Source organism: Charadrius vociferus, unplaced genomic scaffold (assembly GCF_000708025.1).
Source record: "Charadrius vociferus isolate BGI_N301 unplaced genomic scaffold, ASM70802v2 scaffold512, whole genome shotgun sequence".
NCBI lineage: Eukaryota > Metazoa > Chordata > Aves > Charadriiformes > Charadriidae > Charadrius > Charadrius vociferus.
Window position 1 is genome coordinate 309,681 of NW_009647050.1, and position 12,310 is coordinate 321,990.

The following is a 12,310-nucleotide window of genomic DNA, read 5'->3' on the forward strand; positions in this document are numbered from 1 at the left end:
CCCCTGAGGACAGGCGCCGTGGGAGCGAGGTGTCGGGAGCGGTGTTCGGGGAAGCGCTGTGCGCGACCACCGCCACCGGCCAGAGAGCAATCGAGGCGTCTGTGACAATTAAAGAGCGATGCGGGGAACATTAAGGCAGACAAGTTGGAGGAAGAGACTATCGCAGGATCTCAACTGCAGAAAGAATATCTATTGGAATAGGATACAATTACTCCAGGGCTTGCGGCTTTTCAATCAGTGCAGAAAATGCAACCGACGTTGTACAATAGCAATAAGTGTTTCCGATTTTTCAATTGGAGTATCTACAGTCAATTTTGGTATTACATGCTTTGACCAAAACATGTTTCATTAAAATAAATCATGCTTCTAATAAATTTCAAATGCAAGCTGCTCTGATCTAGCAGTGAGTTACATCAATTACAAACCCCTTGCCCAAAATTTTCAAAATCACATGAGAGAGGCGCCCCAGGTTTCTCTGAAGCACAGAACCACAGCGTAATTTCGCTTGGAAAGGACCTCAGGGGTCATTAGGCCTAACAATCTGCTCCGAGGAGCCCTAACTTCACTTTCAGGTCAGGTAGCTCAGGGCCTTGTCATACATCACTTTTACACAACACCAATTATTTTTGAAAGTTTTGATTTTAGTATATTCTGTTGCTATGATTAATATTGAACAAAACACAATCCTAATGGAAAAGACAAACCCATCAGTATTATAAGACATTTTGGCTTGGATTAAAATAGTATGCAAAAACACCACTAAGCCAACCAGTCAAAAGGAAATAATGACCAGTCAGTAATTTTTAAACTAGTACTGGTTTTACAACTGTCACAGGGGTTTCCATCCTTTATGACTATTGGCAAAACTAATACAACAAAACTCTCTTAAGCTGCTTGTTTACATTGATGAATCACAGCTCTCCCACTCACAGCTACCTTTGAAAACAGGTTTATGACTTCAGGACAGTCATAGCCCTTCACTGTGACATGAACAGAAATTAGATTCTTGCCATTAAACATTTTTAGCACAAATTGGATGGTGGACCATAGTCCTTTTAAGGCTCTGGGAACAAATGATGCTTACTTTCAATCTCCATTTCCCCTACAGGCTGGGATTCTGACAAAGGGAATATTAAAACTACTCATTCTATAGGTGGAATTTCACTGATTTTATGATGAGAAGTTTTCTAAGGTCAAGTATATCCCAGACCAGAATTGAAGTGTAGCACATGTTTTTTTCACTGTACACCGTACACTTCTATCTGGGTATTCTTGCTTTACTTTCTCCTTGCATTACTCAGAAGTGACCAAACAGGCTTGAAAACTACATAAGCCTTTTTTTTTATTATTTTATTTTAATCAAGTCAGGCTGTATAAAAACTGTAAATAACTAGTCCTTTTATGTTTTAATGCATTACAAAGGACATAAAGCAACACAAGCTGAAATTTTTCAGTGAGAACTAAGAGGAAAATTAGCATTATCTGTGCTATTGATGCATTAGCCTACAATGATTTTAATATAAACAAAGGTACAGAATGAATAGTGATATTTCCTAAGTAGCAGAATAACCGAAGAACTCTCAGCTACCACTGATTACACTGGCAGGACCCAGAAAGCAGCAAAATGATTGGTCTTATTCACTAAGACCACAAACTTATTAGCACAAAGCAAAGATGCCATCTAGCAAAATCAGTGTTGATGCCGCCTTCCCAATAGTTCAGCTTAAACGAACAACAAAATGACACATCTGAAAAAAAATTATCTCCATACTGCCATCATGTCCAGCTTACTAACATGAATGAGCTGACAGGAGTATTTCATTGTTCTTTATGCATTTAGAATCATTTATTTTGTGGCAAAGGGTAAGGGAGAGGTGGGAATCAAAAGACAGCAGTCAACATTTTTAGCTAGATTCTACAAAATGCTGCTAGCTAATGTAAGGGCAAAAGTGGCTGTGGGGACTCTGCTTTTCTGTAGCCTCTTTTGTCCTTTTTACAACAGTCTCTTGTTTCCAAATAGTACAGAACGCATAACATCCAAAAGTCATGGGTATCAATATCATGCATTCTACAGCTGGCTTTGGTTGCCACTCTACCTTCTTGCTTAAAGCTGAAAAACATATTTTTTTTCTTCCCCTTTCTGAGCAGCTGTTCCCAGATGGAGAGGACGGTGAGAACTCTGCAGTTCCTATAAAAACCTGAAAACTCATGTAATAAAAAGTTCTGATAACACGGTTAAACATTCCCTACTGAATTTTTCTATCGCTCAGCAAAAATTCCTTCTTAGACTTGGAAGTTGTATGCTCCATCCATACTTCATATTTCTAGCACCGACATCTCTCCCAAGAGAGACTGACCTTGACTGCAAAAGGAGTTATGAAAACAGCTCATTTTTAGGCCAGAAAACATGCATCGTGCTTGTACAAGTATTCAGCTTAGTCAGACAGTCATGACTATTGCAATGTCATGCCTCTGCTATAGATAAACATCACCCACTGTTAGGAAATGAGGATGATCTATGGTGAAGGAGCAGACAGTACGCAAAAAGACCAGCATCATCTCTGAAACCTCTTACAGGTCTGGAATCACAAAGTATCATCTCACTCTCCGTAAAAGCACAAATAAGATCCCAGAACAGAAACCCTGCAATGCAACGGTCTTCTGCAACTTCATCTGGCAGATACTGGAAGGTAGAAAGCCAGATCTTTTGAAAATAACCACTTACACTAAAGTGTCCCACTTACTTGGGGATGGTTTACCTATGGAATTAACATCTAGCATAAAAAGGAGGAAGAAAGATCTTCCAGAATCAAACGTTAAGAATGAAATTAGAAAGTGTGACATGGATGTGGACACTCCCAGCAAGGACATGAACATTCCCACCAGTGTCAAGGGTCCCAAAAATTCTACTTTGTATAACATGACACAGTTTTAAGAGACCTGGCTAAGCCCAAGTGAAAGATTATCAACTGATAAGACAGTGACCCCAGGCCATAGAATTTAATTGAAATTTTAATCAAATCTATCAATTGTTATGAATACTTCTCTTTTTCAAGGCAACTTTTAAATTATTAGACCTTGAAAAATGTGCCAAAAATTCACGAAAAACACTGAGTTCTGAAAGGAAAAATCTGTATTACTAGTCCCATTTTATAGATGGAGAACCGTAAGCAGAGAGTCATAAAGATGCCTGCTTTTATGTCTTGCACACATGCTTAAGGCTAAACCAATAATTAGATTTGGAGTCAGGAAAGACTCTGTCCCCTAGTAAGACAGGAAAAGACCCCTGGGTGTAGTGTTTTTTGTTTTTAATTTGCTGCTTTCTGTAGACGCACACTGTACTTCCTAAGGTCATCCAGACGTTACCAGTGGGTGCTTAAAATAGCAGGGGCCATGGAGCCCAGCCCCAGCCTCCAGAACAGTTCCGTCCAACTGGCTGCTTCTATCTTGCGAGTGGCAAAGAGCACAGCATGCTGTCCTGGCAGCCACCCGCCTCCTGCTGCGTCCAAACATTTATTGGCACTTCTGGAGTAACTGCTGCTGTGTCCAGATGGGACTTGAAAGTGGAATTAGATGCATGAATTCCACTTTGACACTGGCAACCACCACTGCTATGTCCAGATGCTTTGCAACAAGTCCTGAAATTGAGCATCCAGCCCTTAATGCTGAATAAGGTAGACCTTACAGAACCCCTTGTAGTGTACTGGCAGTAATATTTCCCTTCCTCACTTTTTTTTCTTAAAAGTCTCAAGTCTATCTTCAGGTATTTGGGGATGTTTTGAGGCTTGTAGAGTTCAGAGAGCAGGGAGTGAGCGGTCTTGTGACCTTTCTGGATGACTTAATGTCTTCTACAGGAAATTGCACTTAATGACCAAGGAAGTTTCACTCCTAAATTCCTAAAGGCTCAAGTTAGCATCAGATGTAAGAATAAGCTATGGTGAAAAGGAACTGAGTGAAATAAAACAAACAGTCATTATATGAAAATTACGTCTGATCTCCATCAAAATAACAATTTATCAGTGATCCACGGATGCAAATCTTCATATAATATTCCCACTCCCCAGACCTCACAGCTCTCTCTGTCGAGTACAGGCCAATTTGCTCTGCTGGCAGAGAATGTTTGCGGTCAAATGTCAACTCTCTGTATTTCTGTTTAGTTTTGCATCTGTTTATTCATAGGACTATAACAAAGGAACAGACAGCTGAGTTCTCTGAGATGATTCAACTTACTGATGTGCCACCAAATACACCCCTCCCTGCTCCAAAAGCATGCTGAATTCACTTACTCTGTGGCCACATGTCGTTTCTGAGAAAAGAGGGAGCAGGACTGCATCTTTCAGCAGCAGTCTTCTGTTACACCGGATTAGGTGTAATATGAAACTGCACTTTTAGAGAAGTAGATTTGTGATGCAAAGAAAATTAAAAATTGCACGGAAGAGTCATTTTTCAATAAAAATTCTGCTGAATTAGAACTATTCCAAACCAACAACTCTATGCCCAAACTTATGTATGGTTTATTCTTTAGCAATAATTGAATCATTTTTAATGTTAAATTTTAAAGTATTCTTCTGCAATATAAGCATTTCATCTCAATCAACTATTAAAAATGCAAATCAAGATCCTCACAATGGCGCTTGAATAAATGCTAGAAGTGTTAATAAAAATAAAGTAACGTTTTTACAAAAGTTTCTCAATTTTACTTCTAATTGCAATCCCTTCTTATTATAGCACAATACTTTCCATCCAGACAGCTTGTCATTTTCCTTCTGCAGGGAAAAAAGGGGGGAGGCGGGACCGACCCTCCCCTGGTTTAACAGTCTATTCTGAAATTCAACAGCATCCTGTGGCAATGGCTGCAAAATTAATCCTAGCACACTAAGGGACCCCTCACTGAGCATAACCTGCCTCAATCCCTTTCCCATTTAACTGAGGGGGAGCTATTTACTCAAGCACTTCAGGATGACATCATTTGTTATTTGAGGCCAAAAGCTAAGGGTAATTAGGGCTAAAGAAAATGTTTTGAAGATTTTTGTAATTAAGATGCATAGAGACACTAGTAACAGATACTGTTACAGAACAATAGGAACATGGCCAGAAGAATTTTTAAAATCTTACTATTGTGTAACCCTTATGGAAGCAGATTGGGAAGCACTTTGTCAGTAGCACCTCATTCTACCCCTACAAAGGGAAATATACAAACAAAAGAAAATACCAAGGCTGGAAATTGCAATCTTTGTTTATAGGATAGATACATAACAGTATTTCAGAGAAGAATTTTAAAACGTTTTATAGCAGATTTACTAAAGAATCCGCAGCAATTCGACAAGACTGGGCTGGAAAAAAAAAAAAAAACCAACAATAAAACCACAAACCAAAAAGAGGAAGGGCCCTGTTAGGAATGACAACTGTTGCTGGCAGCCCTACCTCTCAAACAAACTCAAGGTTCTTCTTATCTACAGTCTGGCACATTCTTTAAAAACAAAAATTTGAAGCAGTCGGATATCAGGATTGAGTTAGCTGCTTATTTTTGGAAAGAGTAAGCTAAATATGCAGGTAATCATAGACTGATCAAACACAATGAACAAGATTTGTTAATGCATACACAGAAAGTTAATACACGTTAATGTGATAAGTTACAATAGATAATTATTATTTGCTTCTAATTAGAAAATAGTAACAATCACTGAAAACACCACTCCTACTAAACTGCAATTTGTGATAAAACTTACTGCCCAGGACCATATGCTTACAAAGGAAAGAAGGGAAAGATTGGATCAGTTTTCTCATTTAAACAAGAATGTCTACAAAAAAAGATTTTCCATGTAACTCACTCACGTTTCAAAAAACATGTAGCCATAGCCAACTGCATTCTAAAGGCAATGCTGATGCCTCATTAGAATGCTTCCCTATGACTTCCTTTCTCTGTCAAAATGAATTAGAGCAATTTGCAATTATATTGTCAGATAGCCACATCCTGTAGCACAGAATAAGATGCTGTTCCAACTCTGAAGTGAGAGGACTGCATTTCACTATATTCCTCATACAACTATCTGTCTGGTAACTTACAAATATTTGAATCAAGAAAGAAACTAAAGCAATACCATTACTTTTTTTTTTTTTTAATGTTTTACCCTGACTGAATACTTGAAATGCAAGACAAACTGTTAAGAAATGCATAGTTTTTAAACAGCATGAAGTTATTTCTTATCCTTCTAACATGATAAAAGAATGACAAATGAAAAGTAGTAGTAAAAAGTGTTTCAGCATGGCAAACCTTCGCATTGTCAACATTGTATCTATTATCACAGAGAATTGTATTAGTAGATATTGTACCAGCAAACATTCTAAGTTTTACACTATAATGAGTGGTGGGGTTTTTAGGAATTACTGCCACTTCGTCAAATGCTTTCTGGCATGTAAAAAGATTCCGCTACCATAAACTATGTTGGGCAGTCTTACAAACATATACTCATGCTTATAAGAAGCAAGATTTTAAAAGGTTGGCTGCCCAAAACTGAATTCTTAAGGTAATAGCTAATTATTAATAAGCGTTCAGACTATCAAAAACATTAACCAGCCACCAGTTTTCACTAGGTTCAGTTCAATATTTACCACTGAGAGCTTTTGCAAATCAGGACCAACATGAAGCATTTGTATGCAAGTATAATATAAATTTGGCCACAAAGTTTGTAAAACCACTAACATAGGTAGTCACCTGCTGGCATTCTGTCTACCCACAGCTTAACTCATGACTGCAGATTTTACTCCAAATTAATTTCAGAACATGTGGGATTGTAATTATAAAATCTCGCCACAAGAGGGCAAAAGCATCCCGGCATTTTTGTACGCATTTCAAATACAGACTGTTATCACTGTCTCAAGATTTATGAATTTAAAGTCTGACTTAGTATGAAAAGGCAAGGTGTTTAAGATGCAGCTAATCTATAGCCAACAATCTTTAATGCAGAATATTTCATCTGCTATCTTCTTAATTTCCTTAATATGGCATCATTCACAGAAACTGAATCCCAAGATATTTTGGAGTATTACTACGATGGATGCAATACAATTCTAAATATTAAAAGAATGTGAAATCTCTCATTAAAAGATATATATTCATTTTGATTTAATTTATGAAACATAATTTGGTTATACATAGACAAAACACTGCCCCAGAATCTAGGAATTGTGGACAGGCACTTACCACCTTAGAAGTAGTAAAATGACATGGACTGATAAAATAAAAATTTGGTGTTAAAACAGCAAGAAAGGATTAGAGAAAAATAAGGTACAATAATTAAGTTGGTGCAAGGTTACAGATGATTTTTTTTTTTTAAAGGTCACAATGAGACAATGAGTTTGAAACACATTCTTACATATGCAATTTAAAAATGGCAAATTCCCCAAATTTTATAGTGATTAATAAGAAGCCTAATAACATAGATAACTTTTAATGAAGGGGACTATCTTATACCACCAGCTAGCCTTTGTCCTTTTTGCTCCAAATTGCACAAGATTATGGAAAAGAGTGATAGACTATTCATTGGGTTCTCCAGCTGTTACAGTGGCAGATGAAAACCTGGTTTAGGAACTAGGAAAAACAAAACATTGGACTGTAAATCCAAAAAGAATGGATATGCATTTCCCTCCAATCCAGGTATGGTATCATATTTACAGACCACACATACAGACCCTTGCAACATCCCAAACCAGATGACCTTGCTTGAAAATTGGAGTCAAAAGCATTACTTGTGCCCTGTTTGAATCAACAGATATTCTGTTTGCTAAAGACACTAGACTTTAAACCAACTGATTCACAACATGGACTAAACCACACTTGAAATATCTATTCTTTCACTGCTTTTTTTGTTCTTCTTCACGTTTTTATTTGTTTTATAAAGGCACAGGCAACGCACTACTTGTTCTATCACTCTAATACCAGCACTGTACCACATTCATATCATCAAATATAAAACACACATGGTGGTATGAAAGTCATTGGCAATTATACCACAACTACATCAAAGCCTGTATATCCCTAAGCATTTTTGATCATTTTTGTACCTCATTGCTAATAAACAGCATCCTGCAAAAGCAGATATCAGAACAAATTCAACTTATTGTTTCTTCTAAACTCAACAAATAAAAGATTAATTTTCCATTTTGCTGGTCAACCTAAGAAAGCAAATCTGCAATGTTAATACTGTGCCATGCTAACACAGCACTTCATACTTTCTGAGATTCTCCTGATTTGGTCTAAGAAAACACTGCTGGCCCATGCCAATATCACCTTTGGGTGCCTGAAATAAGACGACTGCCCTTCCACATTTTCTAACACTTTCCCCCTCACTTCATGCAAGTCGAGGGACTATTGCCCCAAAGAAATCTAGAAGGGATGGCTCTTCAACAGCCCTAGATTCCTCTCCCTCACTAACAATCCTGTTTGCCCATTATGACTGCATGAACTTCCTTTGTAATGCAATCAGATGGGATCCTTCCTCCCCAAGACTCCGAACAACCCCAGCTCCCCCTCACATAATGATCATTACTACTTCGTCTTTTTACTGTTCCATTATCAAGTAAGTACATGAGATATTCTAAATAGCGCTAATAAAAGTAACAGACTAGGATTTTGAGTCAAGATGAATGAATCATGACCTGAGTAACAGGACATGAAGTAATAATTTAGGTCAATCACCACTGTTCAAAAGGATTTTTGAAAATAAAATACCTTGTATTTCCCATCAAATTATGTAATATTAAGTCCTTTAAAATGAAGGGACAAAGAGCATCAACCTAACAACTGACAGGCAAAATCCAAGGAATCAAAAAGTTATTTTACAACAGATTTAAAAAAAGCTTTGACTTTATGATTACTAGTTAACTCTGAGAGTAAATCTCAACTGTTTAACATTAGCTTAATTTTATATTAGGTATTTGCAAATGATTTTACACTACTTTTGTGCAAGTCTTTTGTTAAATCCAGTCATATAAACGCTGGATGATTTTTAAAGCCACATTTCCTTTTAATAATGTTATGAACACAGCGTTAATCTTCTTACATACAACTATAAAAAGTCCTGGGTTTCGCTGCTTTAGGAGTATTTTCAATACAAAACTTTGAACAGCTACAGAAGTGTAGATGTACCCATGCCCACCAGGAAAATTATAGCATCCCGTTTGCTGGTGTACTAGCTTGCTATTTGTAAGCACAGACTTGATAAATTAAATAATTTAAAATTCAAAGTTTTAAATGACAATTTAATGAATGGTGTTTTAAATCTGGGCTTTCAATGCTAACATTGGTAATTTAAAGACTACGTTTCAAACTATGCTTTTGTATATGCTGCAAATATTAATACTACAATGGAATTTTAGAAGCATGAGAACTTTGGGATAAACTAATTTGAATCTGCCTTTAGACCATGAGCATAGCTCATCTTTTTTGGACAGCATCAGGCATTGCTGAAGTTTGTGGTTAGAAAAAATATTTAAGATAGAGACACTAATTAAGAGAGGAACGTCAATTTAAAACAAATAATTATGCAAACCAGAATCCCTATTATGATCACAGGCACTGGACCTATTTCAGGAAAGCACTACTAGAATGTTTAGGTGCCATTACCATCAATGACAGAAACCCATTATCAACCTGACCCTAGCTTAAATTGTAGCTGTTGATGGATGTTGACCTAACAGCTTACCAATATTAAGAGTGAGAAGTCTTACAACCAGCCAGTTTTTTTACTAGAACCGTTTTTCACAATCCTAGTAAATTTATCAGCTCATCACAGGGTCAAATGATCACTGGAGCCGATGCAAGGCAATCTGGCTGGAAGTAAAGGAGGTTGTGGCTTCACAAAGCATAAGTCAGAGTAGGAACCAAGACGACCGAGACTCTTCTGATCCCAATTCTGAAGGGCAGATAGACAAGCAGAGATACTACAAAGCACAGTATGCAATACTGGAGCGGGACCAGATTTCAGCATGCATGGGGGCCTCTTCTGACATAGGCTCATCCACTATTGCTATTTAGACTGGCTGTGCCTAGACAGGTAGCACAGCATATTACATGTATGACCAAGGCAGCCCAAAACGCTGCATATTATCAGGAAGTACAATATTAGAAAATCCTGCAAAGTCTGGACTAATATTTAAAAAAAAAGAAAAAAAAAAAAAAGGGGGGGGGGCGAAATCAGCTGTATTTGAGAAAGCAAAGGCCACAATTTAAACTCATGCTTGTCAAAGTAGGTATAAATGTAGTTAGATGCTTTCCTTTAACTAGTTGATGCATTTACTTTGGGAAGAACAAGCTAAGCCAAGATGAAGCAAATAATGCAATTATGCTTTTTGCCCCTCAGGAGTGCCACACTCTCAGCACCTTACACCAATCATCCTTCTGGTAACATTTGCTAATTGAGAGCTGGATACCAGGACTGGTGCTATTATTATTCTACTACTATTCTACTCCTTCTCTTAAATTGCTTTGTCAGACTTCCGTCACTTGAGACAAGTTCCATTATAAGAGACATTAGGTGTATTTAGGTATTTGCCAGATAATAGAGTAAGGTTCTTAGGCATCAATGTGTACAGATTAGTCTAATCTGTTGCTGCTGGAAACCTTGTTTCCAGCAGTAAAGTAGACAATAGTTTCAAATTACCTGCAATAAGGTTAAGCTATGGGCAATATATGTTTTGAGGTGAGAAGACAAACAAAATAGAACTCATGCATTCCCAATATTATCTTTACCTTTACCAGATCAGGTAGGTATCTGAATTGAGATTCCAATTTCTCTAAAAACTATTCCTAACGGATTTGGGTCCATTTAAATTGCTTTATTTGTGAATGTTCTCTTAAGGGTTTTTGAATGGAGGATACAACGGAAGTTCAGTTAGCAATGTTATTTACTGAATCTAACAAAGCATGAATAATTAACATTTCAATATGGGATAAAAGTTTGTTATTTTCACACTAAAATAGGATTTCCAGAGCAAAGTAAAACAGTTGAAGATTTTAGGGGTTCTATCAAAATGAAGGCAATGACCCCATAAAGTTAAAGACACAAAATGGCAAATATCTGTAGTCCGGTTCTAAACTAACGCCGCATTTCAGTTATATTTTCCAGAAAATATAAAAATGTTTTTTATTTAAAGCTTTATATCTCAATGTATCAGCCAAAATATCAACTAAGGACCAAAGTCTGATCACCCTTCCCTTTAGCTTTTCCTAATATGGGGCTATATACAATTAAGTTTTTCTATAACCCCTTTTCTCTAACTTACCTTTCGTTCTATGGGACAGCAGATATGGATACAAGCATCGAGAAAGGAAGAGCACTACTTGATTTGTTCATGATATAACAGATATGATGTTATCTTGTAAAATCCTAAACTAACTGCATTTTGCAATACCTTGCAAACATTCAGTAAAGCTACATTAAATCATCTATTGTAACAACTGAAACGTATAGAGATGGCCTAAGGAAGAACACAAACTGAGGGAAAAGCGGAGCATGTTAGAAGAGATACAGGAATCAAAAAATGTCTTGAATGCACTAGAGACAGGTCTTTAAAATTTTAACACCTACCTTTACTAGAGACTACGCTACATTGTAAGTAACATGCCAGGAAATAAAATCTGTTGTCATTTTATTATTATTAAACAAGAAAGTGCAAGTGAAGAACAATCTAACTGTATTTACACTACGCCACAGTAGTTGTACTAAAATACTACAAGAATCTATGTATTTTTTTTTCCTCCCCTTATTGCTATTTACATTTAGCCTATATTAATAATGATACGCTGACTTCTATGTCCTCAGTGTCCTAACTGACTTCATAGAGGTGAGTGTCAGACTGTGAACGAGCCTGGTGCCTAAAGTAAGCTATGTAGATTGAAGACTTTGGCTCAAATTCTTCGTCCAGTGAATCTCAAAGTACTTTGTATAAAGCAAAACTGTTTCCACCAGAAACCTGGAAACCAACATCATAGCTCAGTGGGGAGGCATCCCTTCAATGTGGGATAGTTAGTCTGAGATCTATATCTGAATTAGATAAAAACAAATAGAATATCATAAGAAAATAATTTCTTCCCCCTGGTTTTCAGAATTTTCCCCCTAGGTTCGATTTTTTTAAAATCGGATAAAATGATTCGGTTCAGGTTTTTTGACTACTGTAAATATAGTTTTGGTTCAAAATAAAACTTATTTTTCAAGTCAGCCAAGTGGGAAAACCTGGTTAACAAAGCTTTATGTCTAAATTCTTTGGGATTCACTGGTTCTTTCAGATTTACAGATCGAAATATCATTTG